Here is an 8,668-nt window from a genome sequence, read left to right as displayed (position 1 = left end):
GGATCAGTGTAATGTCAGCGTACCACCATGCTTTCAGAAACGTTTTCTTGCGCCAGCAATCATTGAAGATATGCGTGAGGTCATATACGGAGTTTTCATTTTCCCGGGGGGGAGGGGGGGCAACCAGGTTATTATTATGATTATATATATATATATATATATATATATATATATATATATATATATATATATATATATATATATATATATATATATACGATGTTACGGGTACATATACGATGTTACGGGAAGGAAGAAGCGTGCGTCTATTCACAGATGGCTTTTAATGGCTGAGCGAACAAGCGTGGAGCAGCGATAATACTAAACTCTTCGCCGTCTCCGAGGCCACCATTACCGTCCTCTTCTTCCCACATTACCCCCGTCGGAAAAAGCCCCTCATTGGTGCGGCTCATCGGTATGAGAAAGGTAAGGTTTGAGACGGCTGACGTGGATGATGTCTGAGAGAGGTGAAGGCATGGTGGCATCCAGCGGAGACACTTCATATGTGACAGGGGTCACCTGGCGAGGATGCGGTAAGGGCCATAGTATCGCGAGGAGAATTTCTCCGAAAGACCCACACGCCGAGTTGGATACCAAACTAGCACAAGAGCACCTGGTTCGTAGTCCACGTCATGATGGCGCTGGTGGTAACGACACTTCTGGCGTGTCGGTGAAGCAGAAGGACGAATGCGGGCAGTCTGGTGTGCTTGGGTCGCTGTGACTATGGCATCCCGAGTGTACTCTGTCGGCGAGTCGAGTGTGGTCGAAAGGAGAGTCTCGAAAAGCAGAGTCGGCTCACGGCCGAAGGGGAGATAGAAGGGTGAATAGCCAGCTGTGTCGTGGCGCGAGGAATTGTAGGCGAACGTGACAAATGGTAGAGCAATGTCCCAGTCGCGTTGATCGGAGGAAACATACAATGCTAACATGTCAGTTAATGTGCGGTTCAGGCGTTCGGTAAGACCGTTAGTTTGAGGATGGTAAGCGGTAGTATTATAAGTTTGTGTTTAGTAGCACATGATTGAAGTAGGTCGTCTATGACTTTGTCAAGAAAGTGTCTTCCGCAATCGGTGAAAAGTTGACAAGGTGCACTGTGGTGTAAGATAAAGTCGTGAAGCAAGAAATCAGCGACGTCTGTAGCGAAGCTGCTCGGTAGGGCTCTATAATGGCATAGCGAGTTGCATAGTCCGTAGTGACGGCAATCCACGTATTTCTGTCATTTGATGTAGGGAATGGTCCTAGAAGATCAACGCCAACGCGAAGAAAAGGGTCGGTCGGTATATCCAAAGGCTGCAGCAGACCGGCAAGAGGCACAGCTGCTCTTTTCCGGCATTTACACGACTCACATGCGGCAACAGAGTCGACACCGCGACTAGAATGGAGCCCTTACCATTTATATTCTTCCAGGCTGCCATGCTGCTCGGCGTTGCTGTTCCTGCACCGGTAATGAACATGCTTTCCCGCGGGCAAGTTACGGGGGCAGCGCCTCCCCATCACTGGACGCTACCGCCAATTTTGGACCCGGCGCAGCTAACCGGCTGGCAACGTCTATGTGATACATAGAGTTACTATACTGACTCCATAGAGTTTCCTACAAAATTTTTGTAGGAAACTCTATGACTGACTCTAGAGGACAAGCTACCCATAGGGCCCATGCAGGCCCATGCACCCATGCATTGAAATCGGGAACCGCAAGAGCGGCGCCATGTTGCTACGCGCTGAGGTTGCCAGCTCCTGAGACGCTTGCTAGACTTGGTGACAGTAGTCAGTTTTAATCCGGCAACAGTAGCAGCGTAGCAGCATGGCGTCTCGCTTGTAGTGTCGTGATGTGTGGGTGCAGCCGTGTGTTTGGGCTTTATAAGTTGGTTCTTTATTCTGTGTTGCGGGACGGTGTGGGTGTGGTCCATGTTGACCGTACAGGTGGCATTTATGCAACCGAGGGATGATCCTGTTGAAGTTTCCGGCGGTATGCGGTTTTCAGCGGTCACGCCTGTTGCAGGAGTGTCACTCGACGAGGTTACGAGCTCGAAGCTGTGGTCCGATTCCTCGTTGGCGTTCCGTAATTCTCTTCGCACGGGCGCGGTATGTTGCAAAAGCCGCTTTCGCGATCTATCGTCGCGACGATAGATCGGGTTTCTTTATTATTATAAGTACTGATCCAGCTGTAGGGCACATGTAACCGACAAACGGAAGTCTCAGGAGAGCACCTGAGATTATAATAAAGCAGGCGGCGCAGGAACTCCAGGGCACCCAAGGGACAGTGGGGGGATCAAAGCTCGAAGCAGAGCGGTACGTAGGTTGGGGCAGCCGAGGCAGGTGTGTGCCAGGGAGTGTTCGCACGGACAGCTCCCCTGGCACGCGCAGCAGTGCCTCGCAAGGTCGAGATACTTTAAAGGCACCTGCGCCCATGATCTTTCTTTTGCCTCGGTGCAGTGAGCACGATTAATGAGGATAATATGGAGGGCATGCGGTGCAGTCGCGGCTGCGTCATGGCAAATGTAGCTCGCGTCGCCTGGCGTGTGTAGTAATATCAGAGTTGGTTGTATGAACTTAATGCATAATACGCTTTGTTACGGTACCTTAACGGAATGGGACTAGAGGACGGTGTTGGTACATTTTTTCGTACCGCCCTAATCCTATACCCCCCACTACAAACACACACACACCCGTTTTTTTTTAATGTATACATACAATTCCTTGCCATGACTGATCACAGCCTCCTTTATTTTTGAAAAATAGAGGAGGCCGTGGACGGATTGACCAGTTCAAGTTGTCAACTTGTCAGTAACTGTCATGGGAATCACTGTAATAAATACAATTCCACGATCGGATTGTTTACTTTCATTTTTTGTTGTAACACTGAGGACTGCATAGAACTTTATTTTGTATATGTGAGAGAAGTATGTGGATATCACGAGCTTAAGCCAATGTGCGATGATACACAGACAAAGCAGCTGCTACAACATGAACTGCATTGAGGGCCACACAACACATACGTAATTAAAGGTGCAAAATATAGGGGGAAGCTTCAAAATACGCTCTGTAGCACTGCAAAGTATAACATATATTGTATGTGTACAATAAATGTTCAAAAGAACAATGCATCAACGTCCCATTTGCCTTCAAGTTTATTATCAAGTTCAAGTTTACTGAAGTTTATTATGAGCATATGTACAACGGGAATCTACTGACACACCCGCAGTCAAGGTGGCTGTTCGAGGTGTGCTGGCTGCCTCAGTGTAAGAAAAAAAAATTGGGTGAATGTCGACACCAGTACCACTGCTTCTTGCCTCTGACCTGCATGTGCCTCCGTGGCATCTTTGTGCACAAGTGTGCTGGCGTGGCGAGGCGTAGGAGTCATCCGAGAGAAAGAGTATCGTTTACATGGAGAAGTGGCTGATCACATTGCTTGTCGCTTTCCCTCAAATGTTTCCTTGGCGACTAGGGTGACACATCCGCAGTCAAGGTGGCTGTTCGAGGTGTGCTGGCTGCCTAAACGAAAGAAAAAGAAATAAATTAGATGAATGTCCATACCAGTGCTATTGTTTCTTGCCTCTTACCTGCATTTGCCTCCATGGCCTCTTGGCTTGCGGAGCCTGTATGAGGGAGCTGCTGTGGCTAGGCGCAGGCATTATCTAAGCGAAAAGAAAAGGCCATTCAAATGGGGAATTATGGAAATAAATGCAGTTGTTATGTCTGCTTCTTGCACTCTTCCTGCCTAAAAGTTTTCAAACATAGTGTCCAGAACACACCAGCACTTTGACTGCTTCTGCTTTTTACCAGCAGGTGTTGCTGCGAGATCCTTAGTATGGCTGCGTGCAGCATTGTAACACTTCGTGGAGGCATTTGAAGTGGTAGCCAAAAATATAAAGAATCATCCTTGTCTGCATGAATGCTTTCAATTTCTAAATACAGTGGTAACTATCACTATTAGTGCAAGGCCCCCTACATCTACGCGGCAAACGCCATAGGTTGAAACTGAATTTTTCCTTTAGTGTTTCACAAGCGTATAATATGTCCACATTAGATTTGATGTGTTTGTTATTTATCCCAGTGTGGATAGAGCATCATTAAATTGTTTTTTATTTTTGCGTGTCTTGTTTCTTGGTTTATTTCTGAATTTATCAAGCAGCAGTGTCATGATGCGAAAGTGACTCATGTAATGGCAATCAGCTTTTGTTTTGCAGAAAAACAATGCATTTCCTGACCCATTGTTTGACATCCCCTCACTCGCATAATTTTGCAGAGTATTCTACCTATAGTGACTTGCTTGACCTCCCCTAAAGAGTTTTGCATTTTTAAATAGCATTCTTCCCTTAAAATCATTCAACACCTCATAATTTCTGTACCTTGGGCTTCTGATACTCTGCATTCACCATTTTTGCTTGTTTCTGACTAGAAATGTCTTCTTTAATTTAGAGCTTAAATTTTACCTTTGGAACACACGGAAGGGCTCGCCATTGCATATCTGCATAAAAGGGAAACATGTTTCATTAAACATTTGCAAAATCCAATTGAAGATTGATTGCAGCTTGCAGCGTGATTTGACTGAATGAGCCATAAAAGTAACTCATCTCACTTGGTAAATTAAAGCACATATTAGTGTGATGTACAAGATATGTTACACTAACGTAGTGGGTTCTCTAGCTTATACAGCAATATAATCGGTGCGCGAGAAAAAAATTATTTTTGCATAACCCTTGTACACACTGATTTAAGGAAAATGAGCTGGAGCTGTCCACGTGATCTACTTATTTTACCTGCGAGTATGGTGAACAAAAATGTGTCCCAGCTGCTTAGTGGTATTTGAGATTATGTCAGTATTGCATATGTGCCTGTTGTCTAAAATAATTGAATTTTGAAAATGCTCGCAGGGATCTGATGTGAATATCTGCAGTTTATGGATACATGTAAAAGACTCAGCATCAAGTGCAAGTGAACGGTCCCACAGGCGCGGAGTCGATCATGCAAATAGATTCGCCGCACAAATTTGTGACCAGAAAAGATATGCCACATGAAATGGCATGCAAGGAAGTGTTGAAAATATTGCACAGTTAATAAAACGCTTACGCTATTAATATGTGGGTTGCTGCACTCGTTATGCACAACGGAGGTGAGGGGTGCAGACAGGACACAAGAGTAGAGAAGTGGACAACACGAGCGGCGTCCACTTCTCTACTCTTGTGTCCTGTCTGCACGCCTCGCCTCTGTTTTGCATAATGAATCCTTACCAACTAGCTCAGCTTTCTGTCGTTCTAAGTCTCGATGCACTCGATTTCGTCCGCATTAGGCACTCGCCTCTTGATTACTTCGTGGCACAGAAATACTCGGCATCACACTGTTTTTCTGCTGTGGCCTTTGTAGAAGCATGATTGTTCAAAGTGCAACAATTAAACAGATTCTATGAGTTGCTTGTGGCTTCGCCAGCACAATTCCGGTGCGCTGGTCCGCCTGTCCAGCAATTTCCTACTGAAGGGAAACCTGCAAATAAAAACACCGCTTCGTGTGTAGAAAAATGCTCTACTGTGACGCTTTTCAAACGATTGTGATGCACCACAAGAGCTGTATACTCGCGTGATAGTCTCAACAAGGAGATACATTCGTTTACTTACATGTGACGGAGCACTTCGGGGCTTCGGTGGCACATAAGACACGAGTGTGCCATAGCGTCCGCTGTCGACGCGCGATTGCATGTCAAACCTAAACTGTGCGAAACTACTACGCATCCAAAAAAACAGATTCGAAACCGAAATTCGCGTCATCTTTTATTGCATGAATGCGTACATCGAGAGTTACATAAGTCACGGACTTAGCGATCGCTTTCTGTAAACTTAATATTGACGTACCACCTTCATAAAGCCATCAGGTATGCGTTTTTAGATGACAAACCATAAGGTGACCTGTACTTGTTTTCAGCTTTTTCAATAGTAATTGCGCTGGCCACATTGACCAGTAGCAACAGGGCGGCGCCCTAGAGGTTCCCACTTTTCCGGCCCAGCTTTTCCTCTAGAGTTGTTCTACTAACTCTATGATGTGATACCGGGACCGGCATCGCTATCTACAAGGAGCGCGCCCTATATAAGCTGCTGCCCACCGACTGCGCGCTGAGGCACGACACCGCGACTAGAATGGAGCCCTTACCATTTATGTTCTTCCAGGTTAGTTACCTTAAACGGTGTTCTTGCCTAAAAACATCGAATCGCTGCCTGTTCGTGGTGTCGAGCCCCTGCGACTTGTTAGACATGCTAGAAAGTGGCAAAAACTATATTTTCTCTTGTCTCAGACACTTGTTATTGATGCTTTCGGGTGATATTGAGTCCAACCCTGGCCCGGATAATGATGCTGTTTTGGCTACTGTATTAGCAACCGTCCAGAGAATTGAATCCGGACAAGTAGACATTCGCAGCGAGCTTCAGGCTATGAATCAGTGGAGGGCGTCAGTCGACGTTGAACTGAAGCAATTGGCAGCCAGGATTCGGGCCGTTGAAGTGGATATAGTTAACGTGAAAAGCGCCCATGCCTCTGCAGTCCCTCCACCGTCCGTACCGGACAGCGTCGCACTACAGCTAAAGAAAATAGAATCGCGCTGCGACGACGCTGAAAACAGGCAACGCCGATCCAATTTACTTTTTTTGGCATCCCTGATGACTCTGCAGAGACATGGTCGACTTCCGAGAAAAATGTTATTGACTTGTGTTCGGAAATTCTGGGTATTACCATTGTGTCATCCCAGATTGAACGTGCTCACCGCCTTGGACGACATCAGCCAGATAAAATTAGGCCTATCATTGTAAAGTTCATGCACTTTAAAGACAAAGATACCGTTATCGGATTAGGTAAAAAATTTAAGGGCACTGATTATGCTGTTCGGGAGGACTTTTCGCTACAGACGCGTATCGCCAGGAAAAAGTTGCGTGGGTACGGCAAGGCTTTAAATGTTCCTTTCAAGCTTAATGTTGATAGACTGCGCGTGGGCGGCATATATTATGTGTATGACCCTGTGTCAGACACGGTCATGAAATCACCAAGATAGCTAAACTGTAGGGCGACTTCACGCACTACTCTCAACTCTTGTCAAACTTACACCAAGCAGTCTCAGTTACCTCTTTCTTTATCTGTTTCATTTACAAACATTAGAAGCTTGCTACCGAAACGTGACCAACTTTGTTCTTTCCTTGACGATAGTAACTCTGACATCGTTGTCCTAACAGAAACTTGGCTCACCCCTGAAATTAAAGATACGGAAATATTTCCTGATAACAATTCTTACAATGTTTACCGCCATGATCGTGGAACTAAAAGGGGAGGAGGCGTCCTGCTAGGCATAAAGAAAAAGTTTTCTTCCTTTCTAATTGATTCGAAATCTGATCTTGAAATTGTTTGGTGTGCATGCTCATCATCATCGACTAAGGTACTTATTGGTGTGTGTTATCGACCACCTGACTTTCGCCATTCCTTTGTGGATGAATTTCGCAATAGTATAGCCACATCTGTGGAGCTATTTCCTTCTGATTACATGTACATTTTTGGAGATTTTAATTATCCCCTAATTGATTGGTCTTCCTTGTTTTCTCCCTGCCGTAAATCTATGGACTTCATTAACTTAGCTTTAGATTTTAATTTATTTCAGGTCATTAACGAACCCACTCGTGGTCAAAATTTGTTAGACTTAATGCTTACCTCTGCTCCTGATACAGTCGGACAAATACTCACCCTCGATGGATTCAGTGATCATGAATTACTACAAATACCTCTTTACATACCACTTGAACATGTCAGCTTTACATCCAAGAAAATAAGAAACTACAATAAAGGTAACTATAAAGATATGAATTCCGATCTTGAAATGTTCTTCCGCCAAGAATTTATGCCCTCTTTCTCTGTACGTCCCGTTGATGAAAACTGGACTCTTTTCAAAGACAAAATATCTTCGCTAATTGACAAGTATGTCCCATTGATTACCATATCTAATAGCAGGACTAACCAATGGTTCAACAAATTCCTTCGTAGGTTAAAAAATAGGAAAAAACGTTTATACCAGAAAGCCAAGCAAAACCCGTCAGCTTGGGTTGAGTACAAAAACTTTTTAAAAACTTACTGCTCTGCTATATCTGCTGCCAAACATAAATATTTCAAATATTTCAACCGTGATCTACCCTCACTCCTCAAATCGGACCCAAAAAGGTTTTGGAAAACAATTTCACCGGACAATGGCTCAACTCGCATTTCCCTGCACGGAGCCAACAACTTACCTCTAGCTGACCACGAGTGCCCTGTAGCTTTTAACAATTTTTTTTCATCAGTATTTACGACGGAGGATCAGTCCACTGTACCCCTTATCCCTGAACCAGACTACCCTTACATGGAACCTATTAACATCACCGTCGAAGGTATATCGCGTCTAATTACAAACCTCAAATTATCTACATCTGCCGGTATTGATAACATTAGCTCCAAAATACTAAAAAACACTGTCTCCGTTTCCCGCCAAATATTACTTCACATATTCCGACAATCATTATCATCCGGTCGCCTCCCTTCTGACTGGAAAATTGCTAAGGTAGTGCCTGTATTTAAGGCGGGAGACAGAAATTCGCCTGGTAACTACCGTCCTATCTCCTTAACTTGCATTTCTTGTAAATTACTTGAGCATATCATCGCTTCTCATGTC

The 8,668-nt window shown here is 44.8% G+C and overlaps 1 long non-coding RNA gene across 1 annotated transcript; it reads right to left on the bottom strand.

Moving 5' to 3' along the window:
* Positions 1 to 3,107: 3,107 nt before the first annotated feature.
* Positions 3,108 to 3,634, bottom strand: LOC142587271 (uncharacterized). Its single transcript, XR_012829425.1, has 2 exons — positions 3,558 to 3,634; positions 3,108 to 3,489 (listed from the first exon to the last, which is right to left on the bottom strand). It is a non-coding gene; the product is annotated as an uncharacterized LOC142587271 (long non-coding RNA).
* Between the last annotated feature and the right edge of the window lie 5,034 nt (positions 3,635 to 8,668).

This window comes from Dermacentor variabilis, chromosome 7, assembly GCF_050947875.1.
Source record: "Dermacentor variabilis isolate Ectoservices chromosome 7, ASM5094787v1, whole genome shotgun sequence".
Classification (NCBI taxonomy): domain Eukaryota; kingdom Metazoa; phylum Arthropoda; class Arachnida; order Ixodida; family Ixodidae; genus Dermacentor; species Dermacentor variabilis.
The sequence above is the reverse complement of the archived record's forward strand: the minus strand, read 5'-3'. Positions and strand labels throughout refer to the sequence as shown.